Source organism: Mobula hypostoma, chromosome 4 (assembly GCF_963921235.1).
Source record: "Mobula hypostoma chromosome 4, sMobHyp1.1, whole genome shotgun sequence".
Classification (NCBI taxonomy): domain Eukaryota; kingdom Metazoa; phylum Chordata; class Chondrichthyes; order Myliobatiformes; family Myliobatidae; genus Mobula; species Mobula hypostoma.
This window is the reverse complement of record NC_086100.1, coordinates 188577448-188591409: the sequence shown is the minus strand read 5'-3', so window position 1 is coordinate 188591409 and position 13962 is coordinate 188577448. Positions and strand designations below refer to the sequence as shown.

General features: G+C 46.4%; 1 pseudogene; it reads right to left on the bottom strand.

Moving 5' to 3' along the window:
- Positions 1–4612: 4612 nt before the first annotated feature.
- On the bottom strand, positions 4613–4785 carry LOC134346026 (U2 spliceosomal RNA; annotated as a pseudogene).
- Positions 4786–13962: the final 9177 nt, after the last annotated feature.

Here is a 13962-nt window from a genome sequence, read left to right as displayed (position 1 = left end):
TGCATGGATGAACTACAACAATTGTTCATCCCAGTTTGGCAAAAGAATAAATCAAGGAAGGTAGTGCACCCGTGGCTGACAAGAGAAATTAGGGATAGTATCAATTCCAAAGAAGTAGCATACAAATTAGCCAGAGAAAGTGGCTCACCTGAGGACTGGGAGAAATTCAGAGTTCAGCAGAGGAGGACAAAGGGCTTAATTAGGAAGGGGAAAAAAGATTATGAGAGAAAACTGGCGGGGAACATAAAAACGGACTGTAAAAGCTTTTATAGATATGTAAAAAGGAAAAGACTGGTAAAGACAAATGTAGGTCCCCTGCAGACAGAAACAGGTGAATTGATTATGGGGAGCAAGGACATGGCAGACCAATTGAATAATTACTTTGGTTCTGTCTTCACTAAGGAGGACATAAATAATCTTCCAGAAATAGTAAGGGACAGAGGGTCCAGTGAGATGGAGGAACTGAGTGAAATACATGTTAGTAGGGAAGTGGTGTTAGGTAAATTGAAGGGATTGAAGGCAGATAAATCCCCAGGGCCAGATGGTCTGCATCCTAGAGTGCTTAAGGAAGTAGCCCAAGAAATAGTGGATGCATTAGTGTTAATTTTTCAAAACTCGTTAGATTCTGGACTAGTTCCTGAGGATTGGAGGGTGGCTAATGTAACCCCACTTTTTAAAAAAGGAGGGAGAGAGAAACCGGGGAATTAGCCTAACGTCGGTGGTGGGGAAACTGCTGGAGTCAGTTATCAAGGATGTGATAACAGCACATTTGGAAAGCGGTGAAATGATCGGACAAAGTCAGCATGGATTTGTAAAGGAAAATCATGTCTGACGAATCTCATAGAATTTTTTGAGGATGTAACTAGTAGAGTGGATAGGGGAGAACCAGTGGATGTTGTATATTTGGATTTTCAAAAGGCTTTTGACAAGGTCCCACACAGGAGATTAGTGTGCAAACTTAAAGCACACGGTATTGGGGGTAAGGTATTGGTGTGGGTGGAGAATTGGTTAGCAGACAGGAAGCAAAGAGTGGGAATAAACGGGACCTTTTCAGAATGGCAGGCGGTAACTAGTGGGGTACCGCAAGGCTCAGTGCTGGGACCCCAGTTGTTTACAATATATATTAATGACTTGGATGAGGGAATTAAATGCAGCATCTCCAAGTTTGCGGATGACACGAAGCTGGGTGGCAGTGTTAGCAGTGAGGAGGATGCTAAGAGGATGCAGGGTGACTTGGATAGGTTGGGTGAGTGGGCAAACTCATGGCAGATGCAATTTAATGTGGATAAATGTGAAGTTATCCACTTTGGTGGCAAAAATAGGAAAACAGATTATTATCTGAATGGTGGCCGATTAGGAAAAGGGGAGGTGCAACGAGACCTGGGTGTCATTATACACCAGTCATTGAAAGTGGGCATGCAGGTAAAGCAGGCGGTGAAAAAGGCGAATGGTATGCTGGCATTTATAGCGAGAGGATTCGAGTACAGGAGCAGGGAGGTACTACTGCAGTTGTACAAGGCCTTGGTGAGACCACACCTGGAGTATTGTGTGCAGTTTTGGTCCCCTAATCTGAGGAAAGACATCTTTGCCATAGAGGGAGTACAAAGAAGGTTCACCAGATTGATTCCTGGGATGGCAGGACTTTCATATGAAGAAAGACTGGATGAACTGGGCTTGTACTCGTTGGAATTTAGAAGATTGAGGGGGGATCTGATTGAAACGTATAAGATCCTAAAGGGGTTGGACAGGCTAGATGCAGGAAGATTGTTCCCGATGTTGGGGAAGTCCAGAACGAGGGGTCACAGTTTGAGGATAGAGGGGAAGCCTTTTAGGACCGAGATTAGGAAAAACTTCTTCACACAGAGAGTGGTGAATCTGTGGAATTCTCTGCCACAGGAAACTGTTGAGGCCAGTTCATTGGCTATGTTTAAGAGGGAGTTAGATATGGCCCTTGTGGCTACAGGGGTCAGGGGGTATGGAGGGAAGGCTGGGGTGGGGTTCTGAGTTGGATGATCAGCCATGATCATAATAAATGGCGGTGCAGGCTCGAAGGGCCGAATGGCCTACTCCTGCACCTATTTTCTATGTTTCTATGTTTCTATGTAAATGGGTATTTCTCTGCTTGGCAGTCGGTGGTGAGTGGGGTGATGCAGGGGTTGGTTCTGGGCTCGCAGCTGTTTACCATTTACATTGATGATTTGGAAGAGGGGACTGAGTGTAGCATAGCAAAATTTGCTGATGACACTAAACTGAGTGGAAAAGCAAATTGTACGGAGGATGTGGAGAGTCTGCAGCGGGATATAGATAGGTTAAGTGAGTGGGCCAAGGCCTGGCAGATGGAATACAATGTTGGTAAATGCAAGATCATCCACTTTGGAAGGAATAATAGAAGAGCAGATTATTATTCAAATGGTGAAAGATTGCAGCGTGCTGTTGTGCAGAGGGACTCGGGAGTGCTTGTTGATCACAAAAAGTTGGCTTGCAGGTATGACAGGTTATTAAGAAGGCAAATGGAATTTTGCCCTTCATTGCTAGAGGGATTGAATTCGAGAGCAGGGAGGTCATGCTGCAACTATACAGGGTACTGGTGAGGCTGCACCTGGAGTACTGCGTGCAGTTCTGGTCTCCGTACTTGAGGAAGGATATACTGGCTTTGGAGGCAGTGCAGAGGAGGTTCACCAGTTTGATTCCAGGGATGAAGGGGTTAACCTATGAGGAGAGATTGAGTCGCCTGGGACTATACTCTCTGGAGTTCAGAAGAATGAGAGGGGATCTTATAGAAACATACAAAATTTTGAAAAGGATAGGTAAGATAGAAGTTGGAAAGTTGTTTCCATTGGTAGGTGAGACTAGAACTAGGGGACATTGCCTCAATATTCGGGGGAGAAGGTTTAGGATGGAGATGAGGAGAAACTGTTTTTCCCAGAGAGTGGTGAATCTGTGGAATTCTCTGCTCAGGGAAGCAGTTGAGGCTTCTTCACTAAATATATTTAAGAAACAGTTAGATAGGTTTTTACATAGTAAGGGAATAAAGGGTTCTGGGGGAAAGGCAGGTCGATGGAGCTGAGTTTACCAACAGATCAGCCATGATCTTATTGAATGGCGGGGCAGGTTCGATGGGCTGAATGGCCCACTCCTGCTCCTATTTCTTATGTTCTTACCGATATACAGGAGGACACACTGGTAGCACAGAACACGGTAAATGACCCCAACCGACTCACAGGTTAAGTGCCGCCTCACCTGGAAGAACTGTTTAGTGCCCTGAATGGTAGTGAGGGAGGTGGTGTAGATGCTGGTGTAACACTTGTTCTGCTTTCAAGGATAAGTGCCAGGAGGGAGAATGGACAATGGAGTCGCGTAGGGAGCGATCCCTACAGAAAGCAGGAAGCAGGAAGCTGGGGGGTGGGGGAGGGAAAGATGTGCTTGGTGGTGGAGATGGCAGAAGTCTGCGGATAATTCTTTGAAAAAGGAGGACCCCTCTTTCATTCTGGAATGAACCTACAACCCCACCAGACTCCGAGTCCAACACATAACTCTCCGCAAATTCCGTAAGATTCGGAGAATTATATGCTGGACGTGGAGGCTGGAGGGGTGGTAGATGTGGTTGATGGCAGCATTGGTGGTGGAGGAAGGGAAGCCCTTTTCTTTGAAAAAGGAGGCCATCTCCTTTGTTCAAGAATAAAAAGCCTCATCCTGAGAGCAGATGCGGTGGAGATGGAGGAGTTGAGAGAAGGGGATGGCGTTTTTACAAGTAGCAGGGTGGGATGAGGTATAGTCCAGGTGTCTGTGAGAGTCCGTGGGTTTGTAAGAGACATCGGTGGATAAGCTATCTCCGGAGATAGATACAGGGAGATCGAGAAAGGGATGGGAGGTGTCGGAAATGAACGGGGTGAATTTGAGGGCAAAGTGGAAGTTGGAGGCAAAGTCTATGAAGTCGAGTTGACAAGTTCAGCACGGGTGCAGGAAGCATGTGCGTTGCAGACGTCGACGTAGCAGAGATAAAGTGGGGAACAGGGACAGAGACCAGTGTAGGCTTGAAACATAGACTGTTCCGCGTAGCTGACAAACAGGCAGGCATAGCGGGGACCTATGTGAGTGCCTTGCCTTGATGTAGTCTCTCCAGGTAAGCTGTCTCCCAGCATGACCGGCAGTCACAGTCAGACAGAGGAGGGTGGTCAACCCCATGGAGACAGGATACTCCAAGTCTGGGGGGGGAGGTGGAGTGGGTCGTTGGAACACAAACCACTCAGCAGAGGGGAGGGAGCAGGAAATGTTCCATAGCACCAGTATCTTTTCGTGACTGAGTCTCAGATTGTAAAGGTGCTGCAAAATACCAGCCAGCAGTGAGGCACATATTTTGGCACTCGGGTTCCTATCCCCCTGTAACTGTAGTCTTAAGGCCTCAGTTGCTCGGATATTAGTCCCCTTCCAATTCAGGAGCAAACTGTCCCTTTTGTACAGGTCCCATGAGAATGCAATGATCCAAAAATCTGCTGGAAGAACTCTCTGGTTAACACGTTCATAGATACTACCTGCCCGGCTGAGATCCTCCTGCACCTTTTGTGTATTACTTCAAACATCTAATTTTCAAGTATTTTTAAATTCCCCAAAGGGAAATTGCACCATTCCCACAAGTACTGCAATACTAGGCAGATGATTGGAGAGGACAGAGCAAGATCCTAGTCCAACTCCCTGTTGCAAAAATCAGTTTAATACACTGTTCCCACGTAAGGAACGTACAAGGTATTAAACAGGTAAGAACAAACTTTTTTATTAACAAAATATACTTTATTCAAAAATAAAATTATGTAGAATAAACCATTCAATAACTCTCAATCCTTTACAGACACTTCCACTGTATTCTATACGTTTCCACACTTTTAGCCACTCACGTGGCACTCTGTTGTTTCATCTTTCCACATCATTGTTGAGAGGTATACTCCCCACCACCCGACCCCTCCCATTCCCACAGGAGAAGAACCCTAAACTGTGCTCCTTCCCCACCGGGCCCTTGCGGTGGCTGCACCGAGTTTCAGTGCGTCCCTCAGCACGTACTCCTGCAGCCGAGAATGTGCCAGTCGGCAGCATTCTCCCACGGACATCTCCATGTGCTGGTAGATCATCAAGTTTCGGGCCGACCAAAGAGCGTCTTTCACCGAGTTGATGATCTGCCAGCAGCACCGGATGTTGGTCTCCGTGTGCGTCCCCGGGAACAGCCCGTAGATCAGAGAGTCCTCGGTTACGCAGCTGCTGGGGATGAAACGTGACACTAGCCCATCCATCCTCCTCCACACCTTCTTCGCGAACCCACAATGTACAAAGAGGTGGGTCACCGACTCCGCCTCATTGCAGTCCTCCCGTGGGCAGCAGGGTTGGAGACAACGTTCCAGGCGTACAGGAAGGATCTGACAGGGAGGGCCCCTCTCACCGCCAGCCAGGCGAGATCCTGGTGCCCGTTGGTGAGGTCTGGCGATGAGGCATTTTGCCAGACGTACTGGACGGTCTGCTTAGGGAACCACCCCACTGTGTCTATCTCGTCCTTCGCCTGCAGGACATTACTGCCTGATGGCCCTGTGGTCAAAGGCATTGACCTGGAAGAACTTTTCTCCAAAGGACAGGTATGGCGGCAACGACCAGCTGACTGGGGCCCTGTGGTCAAAGGCATTGACCTGGAAGAACTTTCCTACGAAGGACAGGTATGGCGGCAACGACCAGCTGACTGGGGCATTGCACGGGAAAGGGGCCAGACCCATCCTTCACAGCCAGGGCAACAGGTAGAACCTGGGAACACAGCGGTACTTAGTGCCCACGTATCTGGGATCCACGCACAACCTGGTGCAGCCACACACGAAGTTGGCCATCAGGATGAGGACGAAATTGGGGACAAATCTGAAGATGGCTCGGGTGATTTCTGAGCTGCAGGAGCGGGGGACGGGCCACACCTGTGCCAAGTACAGCAGCCCTAAGAGCACCTCACACCTGATGACGAGGTTCTTGCCGGTTATCGACAGGGAGCGCCCTCCCCACAGTTCCAGTTTCCTTTTCACCTTGGCAGTCCACTCCAGCCAGTTCTTCCTGCACGCCTTGGCCCCTCCGAACCAGATCCCCAACACCTTCAGGTGATCAGACCTGATGGTGAAGGAGACACCAGATCGGTTGGGCCAGTTGCCGAAGAGCATGACTTCGCTCTTCGTGCGGTTGACCATGGCCCCCGACGCCTGCTCAAACTGTTCGCAGAAGCTAAAAAGCCTGTGAACTGACCTCGGATCAGAGCAGAAGATGGAGATGTTGTCCATGTACAGGGAGGTGTTGACTTGGGTACCTCCACTGCCTGGCAGCGTCACCCCTGTTATGCCCTCAACCTTCCTGATGGCATCAGCAAAGGGTTCTATGCAGCACACAAACTAGACGGGAGAGAGGGCAGCCCTGCCTGACTCCAGACTTGATGGCGGTACAGCACAGGTTTGGTCTGGGTGAATCACCTGTCCCAGAGCAGTCCCTGTGGGCGATAACCTTGGACAGGATCTTGTAGTTCACATTCAGGAGTGATATGGGCCTCCAATTTTTAATGTCCTCCCTTTCCCCCTTCTAAAAGATCAATGTTCCATAAGCACTGTTAGGCAATTCGGCCCATCGAGTCTGCTCAGCCATTTGATCATAGCTGATATATTTTCCTTCTCAGCACCATAATACTGCCTTCTCCCCATAAACAGCAGGGATCTTCACAGCTCTAGTTATATTCTCCCTTTCAAAGCAGGCATAGAAGGTTTTGAGTTCATCTGGTAGTGAAGCGTTCATGCTATTGGGTTTCGTTTTGTAGGAAGTAATGTCTTGCAAACCCCGCCAGAGTTGTTGTACATCAGATGTCGCCACCAACTTCATTCAAAATTGTCTCTTCGTCCTTGAAATAGCCCTCCGCAAGTCATACCTGGTTTTCTGGTACAGACCTGGGTTGCCAGCCTTGAATGCCACAGATCTGGCCTTCAGCAGATGACATACCTCCTGGTTCATCCACGGCTTTTGGTTTGGGAATGTACAGCAAGTCTTTGTAGGCACAGAGGAGAGGAAGAAATCTGATAGGAGAGGAAAGTGGGCCATAGGAGAAAGGAACAGTGGAGGAGATCTGGAGGAAGTGGTAGGCAGGTGAGAAGAAGTGAGAGTCTAGAGTGGGAAATAGAAGAGAGGAGGGGTAGGGAAATACTTTTAGGCTGGAGGCTACCCAAATGGAATACAAGGTGTTGATACTGGACCCTGAGGGATGCCTCACCTTGGCCACTGGGAAGTTCCCTTTTGGCGGATGGAGTGGAGGTGCTGAACGAAGCGGTCCCCAATTTACACTGAATCTCACCAATGCAGAGGAGGCTGCATCGGAGGCACCGGACACGACAGACGACTCCAGTGGATTTGCAGCTAAAGTGCTGCCTCACCTGGGAGGGCTGTTGAGGATCTGAATGGAGGTGAGGGAGGAGGTGAATGAGCAGGTGTAGTACTTGGGTTGCTCACAGGGATAAATGCTGGAGGGACGAATGGACAAGTGAATCACGGAGGGAGTGATCCCTACAGAAAACGAAGAGAATGATGAGTTGGATAAAGAGTCTCATGAGGTGGTAGGGAAGGAAAAAAGGAACTCTATAACTATGAGGGCAACAGGAGGATGGGGTGTTCGGGAAATGGCAGAGATGTGGGTGAGGGCAGTATCAATAGTGGAGGAAGGGAAATCCTGTTCTTTGAAGAAAGAGGGCATCTCTAATGTCCTGGAATCAATAGCCATATCCTGGGAACAGATGTGATAGAGGTGCAGAAACTGGGAAAAGGAAATGGCATTTTTACAGGAGATAGGCTGGGACGAGGTATAGTTGAGCTAACTGTGGGAATGGGTAGTTTTATAAAAGATGTTGGTTGGCAGTTTGTCTCCAGAGGTGGAGGCAGAGAGAAAGGGGAGGAACGTGGAGTATTTTGAGCAGTTTTGAGCCTCATATCTTATAAAGAATGTGCTGGCAGAGAACGTCTAGAGGTATTTTACAAGAATTATCCTGGAATGAATCTCTTTTATGATCCATAGTTCTACTCTATTAAGAGCCGTAGAGTAATATTCCAAACGTATCCATGCCCGCCCGAGCCGACTCCACTTGCCTGCGTTAGGCACATATCCTGCTACACCTTTCCTGTCCTACAAAAGGTAGTGGATTTGGCCCAGTACATCATGGGTAAAGTCCCTCCCAACAATTGAGAACACCTACAATACACAAAACATTGTAAAAAAAATGCGTCATCCATTACTAAAGATCCACACCACCCAGGCCCTGCTCTTTTCTCACTGCTGCCATCAGGTAGAAGGTACAAGAGCTTCAGGACTCACACCATCAGGTTCAAGAACAGTTCCTACCCTTCAGCTGTCAGGCTATTGAACAAAGTTACATATCCAAGTAAATGCTATACCATTAAATGGCCACTTTATTAGGTGTGCTTTTACATCTGCTCCTTAATGTAAATATCTAATCAGCCAGTCGTGTGCCAGCAACTCAATGTAGATGTGGTCAAATGGTTCAATTGTTGTTCAGAGCAAACATCAGAATGGGGAAGAAATGTGATCTAAATGACATTGACTGTGGAATGATTGTTGGCGCCAGACAGTGTAGTTCAAGTTTATCAGAAACTGCCAATCTCCTGGGATTTTTTTTTAAGATTATGAGGACACTCAGTCCTCGTTTATTGTCATTTAGAAATGCATGCATTAAAAAATGATACGATGTTCCTCCAGAATGATATCACAAGAAGCATAGGACAAACCAAAACTAAAACTGACAAAATCACATAATTATCATATAGTTACAACAGTGCAAAGCAATACCATAATTTGATAAAGAGCAGACCATTGGCAAGGTAAAAATAAGTCTCAAAGTCCCGATAGCCTCATCATCTCACGCAGACGGTAGAAGGGAGAAATTCTTCCTGCCATGAACCTCCAAGCACCTCAAACTTGCCGATGCCGCACCATTGGAAGCACCCGACCACAGCGGACTCTGAGTCCGTCCAAAAAATTCGAGCTTCCGACCAGCCCTCCGACACAGCCTCTCCGAGCACCATCCTCTGCCGAGCACTTCGTCCCCTCCCCGGTGGCCAAGCAACAAGCAAAGCCAAGGACTCGGGGCCTTCCCCTCTGGAGATTCTGGATCACACAGTAGCGGCAGCAGTGAAACAGGCATTTCAGAAGTTTCACCAGATGTTCCTTAGTGCTCTCACGTCCGTCTCCATCAAATCAGGATTGTGCACGGCATCGTACTTGACAGATACAGACATCACCACTGGAGTGGCTGCTGCGAGCTGCATCACACAGCCATCTTCTCCTCTCCTCACACACGAGTCTCGAGTCCCGAATGCTATCATGACTCCAATAACTATCAAACACCATTTCCACTAATCCTTCTGAAACCCATTTCATTTTTCCCACATGAAGCACTCATCTGTGCACTGACAATTTACCTCAATCAAAGACGCCACCCGCCCCAGACATTACTCTTTTTTCCCGCTTTCATTGTATGGAGGAGCATCTCTGAATGCACAACATGTCAAACCTTAAGGCAGCAGAAGATCATGACTCCTCTACCTAATAAAGTGGCCACTGTGTGTGTGTGTATGTATGTATGTGTGTGTGTGTGTGTGTGTGTGTGTGTATGTGTGTGTGTGTGTGTGTGTATGTATGTGTGTGTGTGTGTGTGTGTGTGTATGTGTGTGTGCATGTGTATGTGTGTGTGTGTGTGTGTGCGTGTGTATGTATGTGTGTGTGTGTGTGTGTGTGTGTGTGTGTGTGTATGTATGTGTGTGTGTGTGTGTGCGTGTGTAGCTGTAGCTTGCCATGAAAACCTTGTTGGGTTGCCATGAGTCAACAACGACAGTGAGTTCAATGCTGACCGGCAACTCCTGAAGATCCTACAAACTGTATGGGTCTATGCCATTCTTTTGTAATCATCGGCTGCATGGAGATGGGGAGCTTGCTACATGGGCAACAGTTTGCTCTCCATATCATGCTGCCTTAACTCTGACCAGAGGACCTTAATACAGTGGTCCCCAACCACCGGGCCATGGACCGGTACCGGGCCGTGAGGAAACGATATGATTTGGCGATATGAAACGATATGAGTCAGCTGCACCTTTCCTCACTCCCTGTCACGCACTGTTGAACTTGAAATAACCTACCAAATCATACCAAATATCACATAAAACCTAAAATAACACTAACATATAATAAAAGCAGGAATGATATGATAAATACACAGCCTATATAAAATAGAAATAATGTATGTACAGTGTAGTTCACTTAACAGAATCGGGAAGATTAAGCCAAAACCGATTTGTAGAAAAAAATCGGCACGTACATGCATGCGCATGCCATGTATGTGCACGTCACGCATGGGCACACAGGTGCCCACGCAAGGCTTCATGGTCATAGTAGTCTTTCTCGGGGTAAACACAAGTGTCCCGTATCTGACTGCTACTTTTGTCTCTTATTTGGGAGTGAGAAAGTTGACAACCGTACTTGAACACCCCCCACCACCGGCTGGTCCACAAGAATATCGTCAATATTAAACTGGTTCGCGGTGCAAAGAAGGTTGGGGACCCCTGCCTTAGTATACCACCTCTGGGGCCCCTCGCGTGGCGGCAGTGTTACTGATGTGTAGGAATGTAATAGAACAGTACTGAAAGCATTAACTACTGTATCAATGTGAGGATGAAAAGGCACTACACGGTTATTCCTGGAAATATTTTTTTTCATTATGAATAAAGTTTATTTTAAAAAGAACTCCGTCAGCTCTCCTCAGCCTCAGCTTTGTCCTCAAATGTTAACTCATGTTCTCAATATTATTTATTTACTTTTTTTTCTGTTTGCACAGTTTGTCTTTTTCAAATTGGTTGTTTGTCAGCCTTTGTTTTTGAGTGTTTTTTCATTGATTCTATTGCATTTCTTTGTTTTACTGTGGATGCCCACAAGAAAATAAATCTCAGAGTAGTGTGTGGTAACATATACTGTATGCACTTTCATGATCAATTTACTTTGAACTTTGAACATCCTGCAATAAGTATTGGATACAGCCCAGTCCATCACAAGTAAAGCCCGCCTCACCATGGGCACATCTGCACAAAATGCTGTCGCAGGAAAGCAGCTGCCATCATCACCACCCAGGACATGTTCTCTTCTCACTGCTACCATCAGGAAGAAGGTACAGGAGCTTCAGGACTCACACCACCAGGTTCAGGAACAGTTATTACCTCTCAACCATCAGGCTCTTGAACTACAGGGAATAAATCAACTTCACTTGCACCAGAATTGAAACATTCCCACAACCTATGAACTCACTTTCAAGGACTCTTCATCTCATGTTCTCAATATTTATTGCTTGATTATTTATTATTATTATTTATTTCTTTTTGTATTTGCACAGTTTGTTGTCTTTTGCACACTGGTTCACCAGTGCAGTCTATTATTGATTCTGTTATGGTTATTATTCAATGAATTTATTGAGTATGCCCACAAGAAAATGAATCTTGGGATTGCATACGGTGGCATATATGTACTTTGATAATAAATTTACTTTGAATTTTGAATTCTTGAACTCAGTTTTTCTACCCAAAGAAGTTGCCAGGCTCGCTGAGTATTTCCAGTATTATCTGTTACAACCTATGGCGTATTAGAAGAGTTTTAATATCTGCATAAATATGGCTGTGCTGAACAGAATAGGATTTCTACAATTGCGCTAAGTTCTAAATAATTTACTCAGTGATGGAGTAAAATGGAGTGAATTACTTGCGGCCAATGTAAGCTGCCTTACAGCCTACCACAATTAATTAAGTGTCAAACATCAATGTAACATAAATAAGATTACTGCAACTGGAATAACCCGATAGTCAGTACTTTTAATGCCACAGGGTGAATTAGTCCAACACCATTAACTGGTGACAAAGCATCCCCTGCGCTACTGGGATCTGTGTCTGCCGGCAATAGAAACAGTCTTGATTAGTTAATCTTTTTGCAAAAAAATACTCTCCATGGATGTGTTCTTTAATGGCTTTGCCTTGGCTTAGCTTAAGACCGTAAGATATCGGAGCAGAATTAGGCCATTCAGCCCATTGAATCTGCTCCACCATTCAATCATGACTGATTTATTACTCCCCTCAATCCCATTTTCCTGTCTTCTGCCAGTAAACTTTGATGCCCTTACTAATCAAGAACCTATCAACCTCTGCCTTAAATATACTCAGAGTCACCTGTGGCAATGAATTCCACAGGTTCACCACCCTCTGGCTATAGAAATCCTTCCTCATCTCCGTCCTAAAAGGATGTCTTTCTATTCTGAGGCTGTGCCCTCTAACCCTAGATGTCTCCCACAATGGGAAACATCCTTTCCACGTCCACTTTATTGTTCTTCTTATCTGTGATACTGCAATGTGACACTGACATCCACTAATGTGTTGAGACACTTTTGTACAAAAGCAATGACTCTCACCCCAGTACCTGTCAGGCCCCACACATCATGCCAACATTCTCTGGCCACCGAAATAGCTCCCTGTGTTTCTGTAGGATCCCGGATCCTCATTCACAGTCCACTAGCTTCCTGACCCTTCTCCCGTTTTCCAGTGACTGCCTTCAACACTCTGCATTGAGTGGCTTTTACAGGAAAACTGCAGTTTCTGGAAATCTGAAGCAAGTGGCAGCATCATGGATTTCTGGAATTATAATCATGGACAGGCTCTTTAACCCTATTCATCCTTCCAACCAAGGTGTCCATCTGAGCCAGACCTTCTAAATTGTTCGTACCCATGTACCCACAGCACAGGAGCAGGTCCTTCAGTCCATCTAGTCCATGACAAACCTATTCTGCCTAGTCCCATCATCCTGCACCTGGGTGTTGTTTTGCATATCCCTACCATATAAGTACGTATCCAAACTTCTCTTAAAAGATAAAATATCACCAGTGAGCAGCTTCTTTGTCTGTGAACACAGTTTAATTTCTTCCCTTTAATGTCTCTTTTTCCCTTCAGTAGGTGGATGGGTGCCTCTTGGAGAGGGAGATCCACATCTGCACTCAAACTGTGATTCTTTACAGTGGTGGTTCCCATTCCCAGAGTTTACCGACCAAGGACACAGCCTGGAAGAAATGCATGCCTTCAGGGTCCTGAGGCCCTGTGGCCCTGTTGACAGGCCAATTCCATGCCGGTGTTGCTGAATGAAGCATCACTGCAGAAAACGGAAAACGAAAACGGCTATCGGAGGCCTCTGTACCCAGATTTGTGTCTCTGTCTCTGTCTCTCTCTCTCTGTCTCTCTCTCTCTCTCTCTCTCTCTCTCTTTCTGTCTCTGTCTCTCTCTCTCTCTCTCTCTCTCTCTCTCTCTCTCTCTCTCTCTCTCTCCCTCTCTCCCTCTCCCTCTCCCTCTCCCCCTCTCTCCCTCCCTCCCTCCCTCCCTTGCTGCCAATTCTCAAGTCGGAGGACTAGGAATAAAAACGACCCAGAGGACTTTAACATTGTTACCAGTGAGTTTTTTTTTTGTTTTGCTGGTCTTCCCTCTTGCTGTGTGGCAACTCTCTGCCCCTTTATTAGGGAGAGACGGAGGCTGTGGTATGTTGAAATTTCGGGTGAACGATAAGTTTTTGTTGTACTGTAGATCAAAGTCTTTGGGGCTTGGTAGGTGGTGGGTGCTGATGGTTTTTGCAGAGATAGGTGGGGGAGGATTGATGCTATGTTGCTGCTTCTGTGTGGGGGGGTAGAAGGGTGCTTTGGGGTTCTAACATTTTTACTGTCACTCATTCTTTGGGGTAGTCTTCAGTTTTTTCATGAATATCCATGAAAAGCAAGAATTTCAGGTTGTAAATTATGTACATTCTCTGATATTAAATGGAACCTTTTGAACCATTTGAAATGTTGACATCTAATACATCTGCTGGCAGCTCATTTGCCCATCTGCCCA